Genomic DNA, 20,910 nt, shown 5'->3' with positions numbered 1-20,910 from the left:
GCTGAGGCCTCCCCGTCTCCAGCTGGGATTTCCCGGCAGACGCGAGCGCGCGCACGGGGCCTGCTTGGCACGAGCACGAGCCCGGGGCGTCGGGCCCGGGGCGCGCCCCGCAGCTCGGGGGCGAGGTGCAGGGTCCGCGCCCCCACAGCCCTCCCTCCTCGCCCTGGGGCTTCCCCCTGCAGAGCGGGAGCCCGGGGCCGCCTCCAGAACGCCTGTCCCGGGACGTCACCCCCACCGGGCCTGGGGATCACCTGGGGAACGTCATCAAGACTGCGGAGGCCCAGGTGACCCCTGGACAGGCTGCTTTAGCAGATGCGCAGCCAGGCTGAGACCCCGGGACGTGGCGCCGGGGCCGCCTCTGCTCTGCGCCCACGCAGGGAGGGTCCGCAGATCCTGTGGAAAAGCAGATCTGACTCCGCAGGTGTGGTGTGGACCCCGGAGCCTACATCTAACCAGCTCCCAGGGGACGCGGATCCTCCTGGCCCCGGGGAGCAGGCTTTGAAGAGCCGGGCTGAGGGGGACCCGGTTCCCTGAGAGGGTGACCCTTGTCCCTTCCCTCAGTGACCTCTGCTGTGTCCTGGCCTTGAGTCTGTGGGCACCACACACACAGCCCAGGGTCCCCAGATCCAGGGGATCGTTTCCCTTTGTTACAGAGAAGTCCAGCCGGGCCTGGGTCTCCCCAGTGATCTCACCTGCACTGGGGAGGTTGGATTTCCTCCTCGCAGCAAGGTCACAGAGAGGGCTCTGGGGGTGAGAAAGGGGCAGACTGTTTGATGACTAGTGAGGGACCTAGTGGCCAATCCTTTGTGTACCTGCTGCCTGGCCTCTCAGGAGCTCAGTTCCCAGATGGGAAGTGGTTTTTCCTGTGTCCTGGGAAGAGAAGATGGTGGTGGCATATTGGGTGTCTAGGACTCCCTGGCTCAGGGAAGGATTTGAGGAGACCCTCCCTCTCAGTGTCTGTTGGCTGACCTGCGGCCCAGAGAATGTCATTTGCTCCCAAGCATCCTGGGCAGCCTGTCCTCTGCCTCATAGACTTTCCTATGGTTTACTCTGCCTTCCCTGTGGGTGGTGCCAGGCAGGCAATAGGAAGTTACATAGGGACCCCTGGAAGATTGGGGTGCTCCTAGGGCCCTCCTGGCAGCAGGCAGGACAGTTCTGGCACGTGGGAGGGACCAGAGGTTCTGTTGGAGAAAGGGATGGAAATTAGGCTTCTCCTCCACCTCATCCAGAAGCTGCTTCTGGGTTTGCACTCCTGTGTGTTGTCTGCATGTCCCTATGTCACCTCCTGGAGGTGATGCTGGGGCAGGCTCCAAAGGATTTGAATGAACTCAGCCCTTTTGAAAGGGCTAGCCTATTTAAAATCAAGTCATTTGCTTTCTTTTTTAGTATGCTGTTGTAGGAGTTCCTTATATATGTTAGTTATTAATCCCTTAACTTTACATAGTCTGAAAATATTCTCTCTCACTTGGTAGGTTGCCTTTCCATTTTGTTCATGGTTTCTTTTGCTGTACAGAAACTTCTTAGTATGATATAGTCCCGCTAGTTGACTATCATTTCTGTTGCCTGTGCTTTTTGTGTCATGTTCATAAAGTCATTGCCAAGATCAATGTCATCAACATTTTCCCCTATGTTTTTTTCTTAGGAGTTTTATTGCTGGGGTCTTATCTTTAAGTTATTCATCCATTTTGAGGTGATTTGTGTATGTGTAAAGTAAGTGTGCCATTTCATTCTTTTGCATGTGGCTATCCACTTTCCCCAACATCATTTGTTGAAGAGACTATCCTTTCCCACTGTGTATTCTTGACACCCTTGTCGAAGATCCGTTGACCTTATATGCATGGATTTAGTTCAGGGCTCTTTGTTTGTTCCACTATTGTTTCCCTCTGTCAATACAGGTACCTGCTAGAGAACTGGTTCTGAACTTGGGTTTGGCTCCTCACATCTCAAAAACCCACACTTAAGAGACAAACGATGGCAGATGCACTCGTTGGAGTGCTGTCATCATGCCTTACTGTTTTGATGACTGCTATTTTGGAATGTAGTTTCAAATTAGGAAGAGTGATGCCTCCAGCTTCGTTCTTCTTGATCAAGTGGGCTTTGCTATTTGGCGTATTTTGTGGTTCCATGCAAATTTGAGAACTGCTTTTTTTCTCTTTCTCTGAAAAATACTGTTGGCATGTTGATGGGGATTGCATTGCATCTATAGGTCATGTTGACTAGTAACGATATTTTAACACAATTCTTCCAATCCATGGACAGGGGATATCTTTTCATTCATTTGTGTGTGTTTCAATATTTTTCATCAATGTCTCACAGTTTTCAGTGTATTTATCTTTCCCCTTCTTGGTTACATTTAGTCCAAATTATTTGATTCTTTTTTTCTCCATTTTTTTCCTCAGAAGACCTTGAATTCTTTTACTTATCTGTAAACAAGTTAGTGGCAACAAAATTTCTTTAAAAAAGAAATTTAAAAATTTCTTTTTAAAAGATTTTATTTATTTATTTATTTATTTATTTATTTATTTATTTATTTATTTATTATAGACAGAGAGAGAGAGAGAGGCAGAGACACAGGAGGAGGGAGAAGCAGGCTCCATGCCAGGAGCCTGACGTGGGACTCGATCCCAGGACTCCAGGATTGCGCCCTGGGCCAAAGGCAGGCGCTAAACCGCTGAGCTACCCAGGGATCCCCATATATTATTTTCAATACACTGCAGTTTGAAAGGTGTACCAACTAAGAGGCATAAGAAACTTCAAAAGCCATAGATACAGAGCTTAGAAGGTGAAGGCTGTGAATGGCCCTTATCATTTAACGCATGCTGGATTTTCCATTCTTCACACATAAGCAGGTAGGTCACGTTATTACATGGGCCAAAAAAGAGCTAATATTCCAAGAAATGGAACTTACTCTGGCATTCTCCTAGGTTTGAAGCCTTTCCAAAGTCAAATGCCAAGATACCAGCAAGTGTATCTTTGGGCAATGATCTAAACAACAGGCTCTGCTTTCTTGGTGGTGGCAAATGGGGCCTTTGTCTTGCTTTCCATGAGTAGACACTGAAGCCATGGTGTCTTTGTCTTAGCTTCTCTTCTAGTTGAGTGTACTCTGCTTATTCCTTGACCCAAAATCTGTGGGGACTTGGGGGTTGCCTCCCAGGCAGCATCTCTGGTCCCCACAGAGCAGTGCTCACCTGCCTCTGCCACTACAAACAGGACAGGTGCTTGCCTCCAGGTGCCTGGCTCCACCCCTCATGGCCCCTCCAGAACAAAGTATGTCATTGTTTCTGATGGTGTTGTAAATGGGATGATTTATTCAATTTCCAGGTAGTTTGCTGTATGTTCCTTGTAAAGTAGAAATGCACTGATTTCCAGGGGCACCTAGGTCACTCAGTGGGTTGAGCATCTGACTTCAGCTTGGGTCATGATTCCAGAATCTCGCAATTGAGCCCCAAGTCAGGCTCCCTGTTGGGCAGGGAGTGTGCTTCTCCCTCTCCCTCTACCACTCCCCCTGCTTGTTCTCTCTATGTCAAATAAATTTTAAAAATAAGTTAAATCTATAAATACATACATAAATGATTCTTTATAGAAATACACTGATATCTATATATTGATTTTGCATCCTGCAGCTTCCATATTTGTTTATTAGTTCTGTCAGTCATTGATGGAACTTTTAGCATTTTTTATAAATGAGATCATGTCATCTACAAACAAGGACAATTCTTTCCTGGCACGAATGCCTTTTCTTTCTTTTTCTCGCTAAATTGCTCCAACTAGGACTCTCAGTACTATGCAAGCACACGTGGTGAGAATGAGCACCCTTGTCTTGTTTCTTATTCTAGTAGGGAAGCTTTCCACCTTTCATCATTATGTATGATGTTCGCTGTGAGATTGTCATATACAGCTTTTATGTTGAAGAGCGACATGCCATATATTTTTCATACTTGTCATTTCTGCATATCTGTGTCTTTGCACAAAAAAATGTCCACTGATCAGAAAAGATTACACTCTTGCACTATTGGTGGGAATGTAAAGTAGGCAGTCACTCTGGAAAACAGTATAAGGGTTCCTCAAAATATTAAAAACGGAACTACCCTGTGATCCAGCAATTGCACTACTAGGTATTACCCAAGGGATACAAAAATACTAATTCAAAAGGATACATACACTCTGATGTTTATAGCAGCATTATTTACAGTAGCCAAACTGTGGAAACAGCACAAACGCCCAGCAGTTGATGAATGGATACAGATGATGTGGCATATAGACACAATGGAATACGACTCAGTTACAAAAAGGAATGAAATCTTGTCAATTGCAACAATGTGGATGGAGCTGGAGTGTATTATGCTATGTGAGATAAGGTGCTCAGAGAAAGAGAAATACCATATGATTTCATTCCTGAGGAATTTAAGAAACAAAACAAATTAGAATAGGGGAAAGAGAGAGAGACAAATCAAGAAACAGGCTCTTTACTATAGAGAACAAACTGATGGTTGTCAGAAGGGAGGTGGGTTGGGATGAGTGAAATAAGAGATGAGGATTAAGGAGGGCACTTTTTTTTGTGATGAGCACCAGGTGTTGTATGGAAGTTTTGAATCACTGTATTGTACACCTGCACTAATATTACACTGTATGTTAACTAAATGGAATTTAATTAAATTCTGAATATTTATTTTCATTTGATAGAGAGTGAGTGAGAGAGAGAGAATGGGCAGAAGGAGAGGATCTCCAGCAGACTCCACACTGAACAGTGAACTCTGTGATTCCACGACACCCCGATCATGACCCAACTGAAACCAACAGTTGGATGCTCAACTGACTGAGCCACCCAGGTCTACAAATAACTGGAATTTAATAAAAACTTTTTAAAAATGCCAACTGATCAATTTTTATGTCACTGGCATAAGTTAGACAACTATGCCTCCTCATTTTTTTCAAAGATTCCATTTATTTATTCATGAGACACACACACACACACACAGAGGCAGGCAGAGACATAGGCAGAGGGAGAAGCAGGCTTCATGCAGGAAGCCCAATGTGGGACCTGATCCCGGGACTGTGGGATCACACCCTGAGCCAAAGGCAGATGCTCAACTGCTGAGCCACCCAGGCCTCCCAACTATGCCTCTTTATATGATACAATATAAAACCTAGCAAGCATTGTCCAAGATATCTTGAATCTACTTAAGCTTTGAGATTCATTTTCCAATTTATAGGAAGTACAGGTTATGGAGAAGCAAGTAAAATGACACCATAAGGAAACAAAGTCAGAATGTGGACATTCTATAAGACAAAATGTCTGGGCTGGTCTTTTCCAAGAGTCTATGCCATAAAAAATTTGGAGGAATAGAGGACCGTTACAGAGTGAAGTGTTTTGCTTACTGAATTTTCAAAAATTGAACACGCCCATGAATCTAGCAGCTATTTTAGGAAACAAAATATACCTAGCACCCTATAAGTTCCTGCCTCTTCCATCTATAAATAACTTTTTAATATTTAATTATTTATTTGAGAGAAGTGGGAGGGGCAGAAGGATAGGGAAAGAAATCCTTAAGTGGACTCCTGGCCGAGAACAGAGCAAGACACAGGGATCAATCCCAGTGCCCTGACTTCATAACCTGAGCCTAAATCAATAGCCAGCTGCTTAACCAACTAAACCACCCAGGTGCTCCCCAATTATACACTTTTCATGCTCAGTCACCTTTGCTTTCCCAGGATAAATTGCACTTAATCCTGGTCTACTGTCTTATTCTATGTACTGCTGGACTTGGTTTGAGAATACCTTCTTTAGCATTTTTGCCTCTCTGTTCATGAGGATGACTGGCCTGATACTTTCCTCTTTTTGTACCTTTGTTGTTGGTCCTATTTCAATTTAAAGGTTATAGTAACCTCAGAATGAGTTGGGGGATATTCCCTCTCTGTTCTATTGATGAATTTGTCTGATTTTGAGACTGTATGTCTTGAAAGTTCTGTGGAACTTACTGATAAAACTTCTGAACTGGAAATTTGTTTCTCTTTCCTTAAAATCTTTTCATATAAAAAAATCTCAAAGATATGCAAAGAGAATTTGTATACAAACATATACAAATGGACTCTAGTTCATTATAATACAGAGAATGGTATGGTGAACCACCATGTACCCATCCCAGCTCCAAAGTATCGACTCCTGATGAACTTTGCTGTATCGAGGTACCTGGTTGGCTCAGTGGTTGAGCATCTGCCTTTGGCTCAGGTCATGATCCCGGGATCCTTGGATTGAGTCCCACGTCAGGTTCCCTGTAGGGAGCCTGCTTCTCCCTCCCTGCCTATGTCTCTGCCTCTCTCTGTGTCTCTCATGAATAAATAAATGAAATATTGGAGGGGAATCTTGCTTTATCTATCTCCGTTCTACTCGTCTACCCACTGGATTAAATATTAGAAATCATAGAAATTGTTTGGAAACATTTTGCGTGTGCTTCTAAAACATAAGGCCCCACCCCCAATTGCAAAAAGCAAACTTACAAAAAAGTTGCAAGACTATTAGAGGAAACTCCATATACCTTTCATGCTTATTTACCAATGCCACATTTGCATAGATGTAAATATATGCATGGGCATCCATACAAACCTTCTTCAGTTTACATGTATATAATTTTTTGATGAATTACATGAATGTTATAGGTATTCTAAAACTTCATCCTAACTACCTCAGTCCAAATCTCATCAGAAACAGGATTTTCTCCTATATATCCACAGTAAGATACTTAAGCTCCAACAATCTGATATTAATACAATAATATAATCTATGATGTCTACACTAGCTTCCTATTACTGCTATAACAAATAACCACCAACACAACAGCTCAAAAGCAACAGACATTTCTTATCTTACATTTTGGGAGATCAGAAGTCTAATATGGGTTTTACTGGGCTAAAATAAAGATATTGGCAGGGCCACATTCCTTTCTGAAGATTCTAGAGGTGGATCTATTTTCTTGCCTTTTCCAGTTTCTAGAGCCTGCTGATACTCCTTGACCTGTGGTCTCTTGATGTGGGCTCATGTCATGATGTCAGGGTCTTGAGGTCACTGGGCTCCCTGCTCAGTGAGGAGTCTGGTTGAGGATTCTCTCCCTCCCTCTCCCTTTTCCCCTCCCCTTTCTCAGGAGCAATCTCTCTCTCTCTCTCTCCCCTAAATAAAGAAATCTTAAAAAAGGAAAGGATCTTACATTGGCACCACTGGATACCAGGAGAAGGAAAAAAGTATGGATTGAAAAAGTGTCTGAAGAAATAATGGTCCAACAAGCTAAGTGAACCCCAACATGATAAGCATCACTAAGACACATGGCAAATTTCTGAAAACTAAAGTGTAGAGAAAAAATATCTTAAAAAGAGCCAGTGAAACAACTCATTGCATATTAAGGAACACTAATTCAAGCGACAGATTTTTAATCTGATGGCTTGGAGGCCTCAATGAAGTGGCCTGGTTTTCAAGTGGAGGACAAATCCTGTGTCTGGCAAAATGATCCTCAGGAATAAGAGAAAGAAGGAAATTTTCTAATGAAGGAAGATTATGAAAATTTGTTGCCAGCTGATCTGCTATTAAAAGATGGATAAAGGAAAAGATGACCAATCCATCCTCTTCTGTTGCTTATGTTTTGTGTCCTATCTAAAGCTAACCAAATTTACTTTGTTTTGAAGTATACTATACCCCCACTGGGGGCTCGAACTTACAATTCAGATATCAAGAGTCACATGCTCCACCAACCAAGGCAGCCAGGCGCCACTAACAAAATTTATTTTTTAAGATTTCATTTATCTATGTGTGAGAGAGAGGAGATAGCGCACGCAGGGGGAGCAGCAGAGGGAGAGGGAGAAGCAGACGTCCACTGACCAGGGGACCAATGTGGAGCTGGATCCTGGGGGTGGGGGGCTCGATCTAAAGAGGGTGTTCGAATACAGGATCCTGAAATCACGACCCAAGCCAAATGAAGCCCCTTAACTGAGCCACGCAGGTGCCCTTACGTAACCAATATTAAAATAATTGAATTCAGAGAAGGTTCTCTGAAAATAGTAATCAAACTAGAAATCAATAATAGACGACAGAAAAATTTCCAAAAACTATGGAAATTAAACTACATATTTGTAAATAAAATATGGGTCAAAGCAAGATTCAAAAGATATTTTAAAATACACAGAATTAAATTAAATACAAAAAAAAGAACCTCCACCATTTGTGGAATGCAACTTATGCTGTGCTGAGAGGGGAATTTGCCCTGAAATGCTTACATTTCATGAAAAGAAATGACTCAAATCAATAATCTAAGTTCCTACCACAAGAACTAGGAAATAAGAGCAAAGAGAACCCAACCAAAAGCAGAAAGAAAGAAATCATAAAGAGAAGAGCACCCAGGTGACCCTTATGTCAGGCACTGTGAGTGGACAAAATGGACCTGAGCCCCATAGAAGGGCAAGGCTGGGTCTGTAGCACCAGAGTTGGTTCTGTGGGTGGGAAGTGGATGCGAAGGAGGAGATGGGGGAGACTGTGAGGGGCCTAGTCTTTTCTCTCCCTCTGAGGGGTCACAGGCAGATGCAGGAACCCTCAGATGTTGGCTTCTACCCTGGGAGATCTTCAGGCTCCACCTGCCCTTGGGTGGAACGTTTGCTCTGCCGGGAAGGGCAGGCAGAGGGCAAAGGACTCTGACACCAGGCACAGGGCTCAGCCAGGAGCTGGGGGGAATATCCCAGGGTTCTGTTCTGCTCAGCCCTGCTGCCTGGAAGGCTCAGCTGGGGGCTCAGGAAACAGGATACTGTGCTCAGGGGGGCTGGGTGATGGGTGATGGGTGTGTTTCCAAGATCAGGCACCAAGAGTCAGAAGTTCATCATGAAACATTCCTGCCTTACTATAGACAAGGGAGAGGACTGAATCTCAGGGGCCAGGAGGTTCCTCAAGAAGCTGGAGCAGACAGTCTCCCTGAGGACACCCTCTGGGTGCTGCAATCAGCACTGCAGGGAGCTGGAATGGATGTGCCAGCAAGTAACATCCACACATATGCAAAGGTTTGAGGATTGACAGATGAAAGCAGAATCGGGTTGTCCCATGAGAATGCTACTTCCGCCTCACTGCACTCTCTTCTGCAGAACAGAAATGGGCAGCCTCTCCAGCAGTCCCTCATTGCTCCTCCCTGCTCAAGTCCTGAGAGGAGGAGGGCTGAGACGCTGTCCGTGGTGCTGAGGACCCTCAGGCCTTCCCAGGGCTTGGGAGCCTTGATCTTCTAGCTGTATCCCCTTTCTTCCATTCTTAACATGGGGCATTACTGATGAGGAGGTGGAGAGGGCTGCAGGGAGTGTGGACTGGCCTCTGTCTCCATCACTCAGGGCAGTTAGAGTCCTGTGGACATCACTGCAGGAAGTGACTCCACAATCAGATGACCAAGTCCAGGCTGCTCACCAGCAGTTTGTAGTGAAGAAGGGTGATGAACTTGACCCTTGATCCATGACCCTGAATATCCTCAACGTTTAGCATTGATTCTGTGCTCAGGCCTTGGCTCCTGACCCCACCTATGGCCTGGGGTTACAGGAGAGCCCCGGGAAGGAGGGTTCCAGGGTGAGACTAAGAAGCTACTTCTGCTTTGTGGTTAATCTGGCAGTAAATGCTTGTGTCAGGGTGTTGTAATTCCTGTAAAACAGGAAGAGGCCTCTGAGCCCCTGTAAACTTCTGAGAGCATTTAGGCTCTAGGCCTACCAGGGCTGCTCTCTGGGATTCGGCTGTGTAGCAGGTTTCTGTCCCAGACCTTTTCTCCCTCCTACTACCCCCTGTTCCTCTTTGTTCTGCTGTTTCCTAAACCTGAGAACACAGCCAGGGGCAAGCTGGTGGCAGATCTTCTGCCCCTTTGAGTTTCAGGGACCAGAACATTCATTGCCCACACTTACCTGGTATATAGGAACCTCTTTTGTGGGGCTGGGCAAGGAGGCCTAAACAGGAAATAATGGGTGTTGGTATATAGAAAGGGAGGGTCATTTCTCTACAAGAGTGACCAGTTCTACCTCTTGAGCAGCCTTCTCTAAGCCTTCTCCAAATCCCGTCCCACACCACTCCCCACTGCACTCTCTGCCCCATCCAGTACCCCTGGATGCTGCTCCCAATGCCCACTCTGCCCCTGGATGGACTACAGGGTTCACTTTTGTCCAGCTAAGGGAAGCAGGGAATACTCAGGATATTGTGGGGTGTGGTCCTGCCCCTGATTGTGTCCATTCCCAGCCCGAATGAAGCTTGTCTTGTCCTGGCTAGTCTGGGGCTAGCAGGGCCTGTTTTGTGCTGCTGAATTGGTTGGTGACCCTGCCTTGTGCCTGCAGAGCCTAGACCCCAATGGAAAGAGTGAGGGAGGAGGCAGGCTTACCGGGGATGTGGAGCTGCTGACTGGGGCATGGCCTATGAGCAGAGAAAGGAGTTAGCACCCAGCGTTGTGAGGAAGCTTGGGCCCACCACCCCAGTCAGGGACATGTCTTTAGCTCTCAGAGAACCAAGGAAGAATGTGCACTCCCAGAGACAGATCCATGGGCCATTTTAGGGTCCAGTGAGTGCCAGGTGCTGATCTATGATCTATATTTCACAGGTCAGGGAATATACCCAGTGGAGGTCTCCAGTGCTGAAGCCCAGAGAAAGGGTGAGAGGCTCTGAGGGTGGGGGTGACTAGCAGGAGCGGACACTGTGGAAGAATTCAGGGCTCTCAGTCCCACCCATAATGAAGAGATACTCACAAGGGGTAGATGCTGGGTGCCAGAGCTGTCTGAGATCATGCCAGGCACTGGCCCTAGGAGAGATCATCTTTACTGATGTGGGTGCAGATTGAGAGGTCACATCACTGGTGTCAGAGCAGGGGGCAAAGAGGATCTTCATTCAGGTAAGAGTTAGAAAACTCCTCCCTCCACCACTGCTTTTTAGGAGAGCAAGGGCCCAGAAGAAGGGATAAGGAAAGGCCTTTAGAACATGTCTGTCCTGGGCCCAGAGAGGAAGCCCCACAGGCTGATGGTATCTAAAAGAAATTGTCTTGAAATGGGATAGAGGACTTAGGAAAGGAATCAAACTTTATGGTTTGACTGAGTGGAAAGGTCAAGGCTGCAGCTGCAATTGCAGGACATGTGGTGAGGCCTGGGGATGCTGGATCCCTGTTCATGCATGGTCAGACCATAACCCCATCAGGCAAGGAGATGCTGTAATGGGACAATGGCCTGTATGCCATTTCCATTGGCCTGGAAGAGGCATAAAGGGCATCCAGGAACCTCTCCCTGGATGAGCTTAGGTTCTCTGGTCTCACACTACAGAGACTATGGTTCTCACATCTGCCATTTGTGAGGATGACTCCATCTGGCTTCTTAAGCTCTTCCACTATCTGTTGTGTGACCTTTGCCAAGACCTCCCTCTGATCCTGAGGCTGCAAATCCCCCTTATAGGGTATGTGGACTTAAACCATGGGAGGTGCTGTTTACAGAGTATGTGGTCCTGGCCGCACTTCTGTACTGTTGCCAAGTGAATCAGGACAACTATGAGGGGCTGTTCACCAACTGTCCCTAATTTATAACTGAGGAGGCTATGAAGGAAGCACCCAGGTTAGCAGCTGGTCAGGAAGGAGGAAGACGGAATGAGAGGGAAAATCCTGGGGCATTTAGGTAACCTGGAAGAGTCAGTGAGAATCCTAGGTCAGGGGGCATCTCCTTCCTGCCCAGGTGTCAGGTGTGGGACAAGATAAGCTTGTGGGAAATGCCATCATACCTTCCAGTCCTTGTGCAGAGCAGGAAATATGCCAGGGTAGCCATGAGTGCTACTCCAATCAGGACCCCGAGTGCAATGCCAATGATAGACCCCACAGGGAGAACTGTGGTGCTTCTTTTATCTGAAATAAGAAGAAAAAAAGGAGGGGGACAAGTCTCAGGTCAAATCTGGGGAAACCAGGAGGGGCCTCAGGGGAAGGGCCTGCTTAGGGAGGAAGGCAAGGCCACCAAGGTCTGAGTGCCATGTGTGTTGTTACCACAGTGTCCCGACTCCCTTGGCCACTGCATCATTTCTGTTCCTCACAGTGAAACACTGGACATGCTCTAATCTTCAAGTTCTCCCACCACCTCCAGAGCCAGCATTGGCATCCAATTCAATTTCCTCTCACATTATGCCTCTTCCCCTGGGTCTTCCTTTTCATCATCACTGATGGTCTTAGAGGGTGGCCCTTACCTGTTCACTCAACACTGATTAAAGAGAATACCATTAGCTGACTGATTTTGAGGTCAGCTCTGTGAAAGGCTTGAGATAAATATTATCTCATCTGAGCCTCCCGTGAGGGCCTGAGTATCATCCCCACAGTGCAAAATGAGCATATGCATTGTATAAAGGGTTTAGCTAAATCAATGAAGGTCACAGAGCTGGAATTGATAACATAACACTTAATCTCAAGTCCACATGATATTACAGCTAGTAAAAAAAAAAACCTTAATAAAGGAAAAATACCTGCTAAATTTCATTGACTCCTAAATCTGTATATGATGCTATCTCAGGATTTCATCTCATAAACTCATATTAACAAACCTTACAGAAGCCCCAATCCAGCTGTTATTTCTCATTTTATAGAAGAGAAAACAGAGGTTCAGGAGATTGAGCATTTTTCCTGAGGTCCACAGCTGATATTTATCAGAACTAAGATGCTAACAAGAGTAGTTTAATTCTGGGGATCTTAAGGACATTTCCCTAGAGGCTCTGGAGGAGGCTCCCATCTTCTCTGAGGCTGCATCCATTTTACACCCCCTACCAGCAAAATACACAGTGTGGAAGCGGGAGTGGACAAGTGTTGCTCACAGATCACATCCAGCTAGATGGGGTCACTTTTGCTGGAACTGACCACCTTGGAGACCTCACACTGGCAATTCCCAACATTCTCCTTGCTGACAGGGCATATGTTCAGGATGCTGTTGCCCTGGGAGAGCTTCCTTCTCTCCATGAACTTTAGATTCTGGCCATTCAAGAATCACTGGATAGAGACCTCAGCATTATTTGTGAAGCAAGTCAGGACCACAGAGTCCTTATCTTCTGTGACTGTGGTGTTGCTGAACTGAAGAGAGGGCTGGGCCACTGGCTCTGTGGAGAAATACAGGAGGTGATGAAATGATAATGGGCCTGAAGCCATGCTCCTTTCTCTGAGATCACAGCCACTCTGAGGGCCCCAGCAAGCTCTGTAAAGGTGCCCCAGAATATGGCCCTGCTGTCTGCAGAAGGATGTCTTTGTTCAGGTGATGATCTGTAGGAGGGCTGTACCTCCCCCACTGATCCTCACATTCTGTTGTGACCCTCAGTCATGTGTCTGCTCTTCTTGGACATCTCTGTAATATCAGCACCAGGACCTCTTCCCCCACATGGCCAAAAACCACATTGACAGGTAGAATTTTTTCCCATGGAAAACTTATTTTTGAACTTTTGTGACTTTAAAAGATCAGGCCTCTTTCCTTATATACCTTCCCGTGTATTTGGGGGAAGGAAGACTCACAGCCCTTCCCTCTCTGTGTCCAAGGCAGCTTTGTGTAAAATAGGGAAGGCATTCACACTGTTATAATTTACTAGGGAGTGAGAGCAGCCTGCCCATTCAGCATAACCTTGGGAATCAAAGGGTTTTCAATCTACAGGATTTCTCATTCTGAAGAAGACTTTCACTTCCAGATCTGCGGATTGATTCTCATGGTGAAAACCTTCTGTAGAGAAGTGGTTACTGTATACAGAATACTTGCACCCTTAGGAATAGAAGGAAACTACTGCAACATAATTAAGGCCTTATATGAAACGCCCTTAGCTAGCCTCATACTCCATGATGAAACATTGAAAGCATTTCTTCTAAGATCAGATAGAAGATAAACAGGCCATTGACACCACCAGTATTCAATACAGTACAGAGGTCCAGGCCTAAATAACTAGGAGGAAAAAAACCAAAATGCAGTCAAATCAGAAAAGAATAAGTTAAATTATGTCTGTTTGCAGATGACATGAAATTATATGTACAAAACCCTAGAGATAAAAAAACCTAGAGATGACACACAAAAACTGTTGAACTAATAAATAATTGCAAAATTTTTGCAAAATACAAAATAAACATACAAAAATAACTGTATGGTTAACACTAACAGTGATGTACCCAAGAAAGAAATTAGGAAAACAATTCTATTTGTAAGAACAGTAAAAAATAGGGGATTACTGGGTGGCTCAGCAGTTTAGTGCCTGCCTTTGGCCCATGACATGATCCTGGAGTCCTGTGATCAAGTCCCACATCGGGCTCCCTGTATGGAGCCTGCTTCTCCCTCTGCCTATGTCTCTGCCCCTCTCTCTCTTTCTGTGTGTGTGTGTGTTTCATGAATAAATAATTTTTTAAAATTTTTAAAAAATAAATAAAATAAAATACTTAGGAAAGAAGAAAAATACTCAGGAATTAATTTATGAGTCAATAGACTGTCTATGGAATTCTATAAATCATTGCTGAAAGAAATTACAGAGGACACCAATAATGGAAAGATATCCCATGTTCATGGATGATAAGTTCATATTGTTAAGATGGCAATGTTAACTAAAGAGATCCATAGAGTCAATGTCATTCCTATAAAAATCTTTTTTTTAAGATTTCATTTTAAGTAATCTCTCCACCCAACATGAGGGTCAAACCTACAAACCCTAGATAAAAGAGTCTCATACTCTACCATGTGAGCCAGCCAGATGCCTCCCTATCAAATTGTTAAGAAAATATTTTGCAGAAATAGGAAATCCAAAAATTCACATGGAATCTCAGGGACCTCAAATACCAAAATTATTTTGAAAAAGAACAAAGTTGGAGGACTCCTACTTCCTGACTGCAGAGTTACAGTACCAATAACATTATATTGGTATTTTTAAAGATTTTATTTATTTATTCATGAGAGACACAGAGAGAGAGGCAAAGACATAGGCAGAGGGAGAAGCAGGCTCCCTTGTGGGCAGCCCAATGCTGGACTCAATCCCAGAACTCTGGGATCATGCTCTGGGCCAAAGGCAGATGCTCAACCACTGAGCCACCCAGGCGTCCCTATATTGGTATGGTATTAAGGGAGACATAGAGACCAATGGAATAGAATAGACACCCTTGAAACACACCCTGACATATGTGGTCCAGTGATTTTCAATAAGGTTGTCACAACTATTCAATGGAGAAAAAAAATCTGTTCAACAAATGGTGTTGGGAACACTGGATATTCGTGCCAATTAATGAAGTTGGACATGACCTTATACCATGTGCAGACATTCACTTAAAATGATCAAACATCTAAACATAAGAGTCAAAACTATAAAAGTCTTAGGAGATAACATAAAGTAAAAAAGTTATTGGGACTGGATTTTCTAATGATTTCTTAGATATGATACCCAAAGCAAAGACAACAAAAGAAAAAAACAAATGAATTGGATTGGATCAACATGGAAAACTTCTGTGCATCCAAATACAATTAGCAGAGTGGTAGCCTAGTTATGGAATATACAGGATATAGGGAGGAAATGTACAACATAGGAAATACAGTCAAAATATTTTAATGGGGCTGCATAGTGATGGATGGGAGTTACACTGTGTGGAGTATAGCAGAACCTATAGAGTTGTTCAATCACTATGTTGTACACCTGAAACTAATGTCACATTGTGTGTCAACTAAAGTTAACTTTAAAAAAAGAGAGGGCAATGCAAGGATTGGAAGGAAATACTTGCAAATCATATCTGGTATGAGACTAATATCCAGAATATATAAAGCACTTCTGCAATTCAACAACAAAAAGCACCTTGACCCTGAGGATCCTTCTTTCTTCCCCATTTGCAAAGCCCTCATTTATGCATGGGGCTTTCTGGAGCTGAGACACTGCTCTCCCCATATTCCAGGCTGGATCCAAGGTGCTATGAGAAATCTGAAAATAAGGGGAGAAAGCAGCTGCAGACAGGTAATGGGAGAGTTCCAGGACAGAATTGGGATTTGCTCATGATATGAAGATGGGAAAGAACTTCTAGGCTCTTTTCTGAAAGTCAGGCAGATCTTGACCACAGTAACTCAATGCAGATGTTCCAGGGATGCACTTACCAGAGACTGTGATAGTCTTGACTGTGGTCTTATTGAGGTAGGTGCCAGAGATATAGACGAGGCAGGTATAGGATCCACCATCATTCACAGTGATGTTGGGTATAAAGAGCTCCTGTGTGGATGGCTGGGATCTCTCACTGATAAGCCAAGAATACTGTGCAGGTGGGTTAGAGGCTGCATGGCAGGAGACACTGAGGTTTCCCCCTAGATGGTAATAGGAGTCTGAGGGGGAAATGGTGGGTGTGTCCGGGCCATCTGGAGCAAACAGAATAAAGCCACATGTGTTGTAGTAAGAGGGAAGGGGAAGTTCCCAGTCTGCATAAGGGCCACAGCTCTGAGCTGGATGCAGCCTTGTTTTCAAACGTCCCAACCAGAAGCCCCCTGTGTTTACTAAGCCTCAGTCTGAGACATGAAGCTGTTTCCCCTCCCAGGCTGTTGACCCTCCCAGGGAGGAGCAGCCAACCCCCTCCTAGTCTTGGTTAGGCTGGGCCTGCCCAAGTTGCTGGGGACAGGAAGCCATGGCCAGGCTGGGTGAATGTGGCCTGGCCTCTGGCTGTGTGGACTTGGGCTGGCAGCCGGGCCAGGTAGGAACAGAAGTTACTCACAGAGAACATTCAGGGTGAATGGGTCACTACGATCGACACTCACTGGGTTCCGAGTTTCACACTCATAGGGTCCTGTGTCATTCCTCGTGACACCATGTACAGTGAGAGTCCTGTTGTCCAGGGACAGCTCCAGCCTGGGACTATCCAGGTGGCTCTTACTGCTACTGACCACAGGCAGCTTGTGCTCTGAGTCTGAGGTTCAAATGTTATTACTACAGAATCCACATTCTCCACAGGGTTTGAATTGTTGCTTGTGATATGGGGTTTTTGTAACTCTGCTGTGCAGACAGGAGAGAGAACATTGCCCTGTGTGGTACCTGTAGAGATTCCTCCGCAGGCATCTTTTTTAAAAAATATTTTTACTTATTTATTTGAGAAAGAGAGAGCAGGGGGAGGACTAGAGAGGTAGAGGGAGAAAAGGACTTCCCATTGAGCAAGGAGACCCACTTAGGCTCTACCCCAGCATCCTGGCATCATTGGCTGATCCAAAGACAAGTGTTAACCAACTGAGCCACCAGGTGCCCCTTTCCACAGGTATTGTGAATCAGAGTTGGCATCTCTCACCCCTCAGCCAACCTGAGTCCTTAAAAGAATATGCAAGCTGTGTATGTCAAGACCAACCCATGAGGATGTGAGCACTCAGAAATAGTAAAGCTCCTGCTCTATGTTCTGAAAGCACAGGCTCTCTTGTGTGGATTAGACAGCAGCATTTGGTCAGGAAAGATCTGGGACAGAGTCACAGACAGCACTGGACTTCCCTTGGTTCATCATAGACCTGAAGGCCCACCCTGGAGATAGGGTTCTGGGGAGAACTGACTCCCGGAGAAACCAGGAATAAGCCCAGAGGTCAGTTAGGCACTCAAGCCCCAGGGCATGGGGGTACAGCTCTGCCCAGCTGTTTGATAACGAGTGACATGAGGCAGTGTGACCCCTTACATGGCAGAGCCGAGTCCAAACACCAAGCAAAGAGTCAGAGGATGAGTAGGAAGCAGGGGTGGTGATCTATGAATGATCCATCATCTCTTTAGAGGCGTCCTGGGTGCAGGATCCTAGGAGGTCGGTCCATACAGGTTCCCCACCCTCCAGCAGCAGAGATACCTGCACCATCCACTTCATCCTCCTAAACAAAAGCAACTGAGTTTGTTACCCGTGAACCCTGTGCTGGTTTCAGGTGCAAAGTTGGGAGGGGAAGGCAAGTCCCATCCCTTACACCCCAGTGGGAGCCACAGCAACACATCAGGAAACAATCTGATTTCAAGTCCAGCCCAGGGAGGTGAGGATGAGCCCCCTGAGGGGAGGCAGGAGCATTCTCCCTCTGATTGCTGAGGCAGGTCATTCTGGTGTAGAGTAAACCCAGAGTGAGCCTCCTTTTGCTCTCACTGTCCAGACCAGCATTCCTCCCACTGAGGGAGGAGAGGATGGGGCTGGATCTGCAGGCAGAACTTGGACAACAAATGTGCTGCTCATCAGTCTGTGACCCTGATTCAGTGACTGTATGTCCCTGTGCCTTGGTTTCCTGGAATACAGTAGGAATAATGGTAGATGATGTCTACTTGCCAGGCCTGTGAATTAACCATTAAACATCCTTAAATACCTGACCCAAATATTGTCCATAGCAGCTGGTCAATCAAATGGCCTCTGTTCCTGCTCGCCTCCATAAAAATGGGCTCCCTGGGCCTGATTCTGGGTGGAGGAGGAGCAGCCAGGAGCGTCTCTGCTCTGTTCCTCCCTGGTGGTGCTGCCCTTCCTCTGGAGTCCCCTAAGCCCCCCACAGCAGCTGGCTAATGGACTGGGGACCTGTTATGTCTATGCTGTCCATGCTGAGCCTCAGGTGAAGGACCAGGCTCTGTCCCTCACCCAATGTGGCTCTTGAGCCTGAGCACTGACTGGTGACCAGCTCAGGCTGCCGGGAAATCCTTGCTTCCAGTCAGCTTGGCCCAGGAGCACTAATCCCAACCTGGCACAGACTCCCCAGGGTCACCAGAATTAGGGGCCCCTAGACAGTGGTTTGGGCAGGGGCTTTCTGGGCTGAGGTCTGGGGAGGATTCCAGGGACTCCTCAGGCCTGGCAGGAATGAGTCTAGGAAGTTCTTTGTGATGATCAGAGTCTGGATTCCAGGAAAGGAATTCCCATCTCAGGAAGTTTGTCTCCACTGTGTGTGGGTCCCCCACTAAATGTTCAAACCACTAAAGGGACATAAAGCAGAGAGGGATGGAGGCCCAGTGCAGGCCTGTGAATCCTGTGTGTGTGAAGTAGAATTCCCTCCACCCAGCACCAGAGGTGAGAGAGGAATTACTCACGGAATACTCGGAGCTGTCCAGGTACTTGTTCAACTTGAACATCATTCGTAATGATTTGTAGGGTGTAGTACCCTGTGTCCTTCAGGGTGATGTTCTGAAACAGCAAGGATCCATTGGGGTATGCTGTCTCTCTGCCACTGTGTGCATGCCCGGGGGTAACCACTTGTGTGTTTACCACATATGACACAATACGATTATTGGTCTCCACACTTTTCCCTCTGAACCAGTGATAGGCTAAAAGATCCCCAGGCAGATTGAGGACCCGCAGAAGAACGTCCTTCCCTTCAGCAGCATCGGGAGGCACGGACTCCACAGTGACTTGGGCAGTGGTGGGCGGGTTCCAGAAGGTTAAGAGTGAGACTAGGAGGGAAGAGAGGAGATGGATCACTGTACCTATGTGTTGGGAAGGAAAGCTGGAGCCCTGTTGACAGAGTGGGTCCTAACCCCCCAGCCTCGGAGTGTGTGTGTAAGAGTGCATGCGAATCTGGGTGTGTGTGTGTGTGTGTGTGTGTGTGTGTGTGTGTATTCTGCTGGTCATGGTCAGTGGAATGACCACTTTACTTATACACCCAAGAGCTTATTTCCTCTGTTTCAAATGCTCTTCCTCACGTGACACCCTCACTGCCCTCAGATACCTGCTCATACTCAAGGGGTCCTTGGTAGAGGCCTGCCCTAACCTGCTCCTCTGAGGACCCTCTGTCTTCATGTCCTGACCTTTCCCTGCTCTGTCCCCTTCATTGTGGCTTGTCTTTACCTGACATGACATTCTAGATGTCTCTGCGGGTCTGTCTTCCTCCCAGAGAAGTGAGCTCAGGGAGCAGGGACTGGTCTGCTCTGTGCTGTACCCCGGGGTGGCCCGGCTGCAAATACCCAGGGCTGAGCGTCCCCAGGGCCCTCCGAGTCTGGCGCTTATCGGTCAGGACCCCAGGGTGGTGGCAAGGGCAGGGTTTGGGGTCCCTGGTGTGGTTGCCGTCAGCTTGCAAAACTGAGTCCCCGGTGAGGCGGCCCTTGGGACCCAGCCCCTCACTCCCCACTTGCAGATCCCGAGGCCGTCCCGCCGCTGAGCCGGCTCCCCGGCCCCGCCCGCCGCCCGGTCCCCTGCGGAGCCCCGTCCCGTCCCCCCCGCCCCAGGCCCCAGGCCGCCGCTCCCCCGTCCTCCCGCCCCTCCCAGGGGATCGGCCCCCTCACCTGCCAGCAGGAGCTCCTGCCAGGGGCCGCGCCCTGCTCGGGGCGAGGCCGAGGGGGGCTCCATGGTGCCCGCTGCCCGCTCCGTCCGGCCCGGGTGAGAGCAGCTGCCGCCGCGCAGACGCTCGGGCCCCGCGGTCCCGCCCGACAGCTCCGCGTCCTTCCCCCTCCGCGCGGGGCCGCCTCTGGGGGCGGGGCCGGGTCACGTGGGCCGCGCGGGGGCTCGCCGGCCCCTCCCCCCGACGGAGGTCCCGGGTTCCCTTTCTCTGTCCCGGTGGGGGTCCCCGCAGCTGCTGAGGCCTCCCCGTCTCCAGCTGGGATTTCCCGGCAGACGCGAGCGCGCGCACGGGGCCTGCTTGGCACGAGCACGAGCCCGGGGCGTCGGGTCCGGGGCGCGCCCCGCAGCTCCGGGGCGAGGTGCAGGGTCCGCGCCCCCACAGCCCTCCCTCCTCGCCCTGGGGCTTCCCCCTGCAGAGCGGGAGCCCGGGGCCGCCTCCAGAGCGCCTGTCCCGGGACGTCACCCCCACCGGGCCTGGGGATCACCTGGGGAACGTCATCAAGAGTGCGGAGGCCCAGGTGACCCCTGGACAGGCTGCTTTAGCAGATGCGCAGCCAGGCTGAGACCCCGGGACGTGGCGCCGGGGCCGCCTCTGCTCTGCGCCCACGCAGGGAGGGTCCGCAGATCCTGTGGAAAAGCAGATCTGACTCCGCAGGTGTGGTGTGGACCC

General features: G+C 47.6%; 1 pseudogene; it reads right to left on the bottom strand.

Annotated features, from left to right (window-relative positions):
• Positions 1 to 8,245: 8,245 nt before the first annotated feature.
• On the bottom strand, positions 8,246 to 20,305 carry LOC129500994 (carcinoembryonic antigen-related cell adhesion molecule 6-like; annotated as a pseudogene).
• Positions 20,306 to 20,910: the final 605 nt, after the last annotated feature.

The sequence above is a fragment of the Nyctereutes procyonoides genome, unplaced genomic scaffold, assembly GCF_905146905.1.
Source record: "Nyctereutes procyonoides isolate TBG_1078 unplaced genomic scaffold, NYPRO_anot_genome, whole genome shotgun sequence".
Classification (NCBI taxonomy): Eukaryota; Metazoa; Chordata; class Mammalia; order Carnivora; family Canidae; genus Nyctereutes; species Nyctereutes procyonoides.
This window is presented reverse-complemented; position numbering and strand designations above follow the sequence as displayed.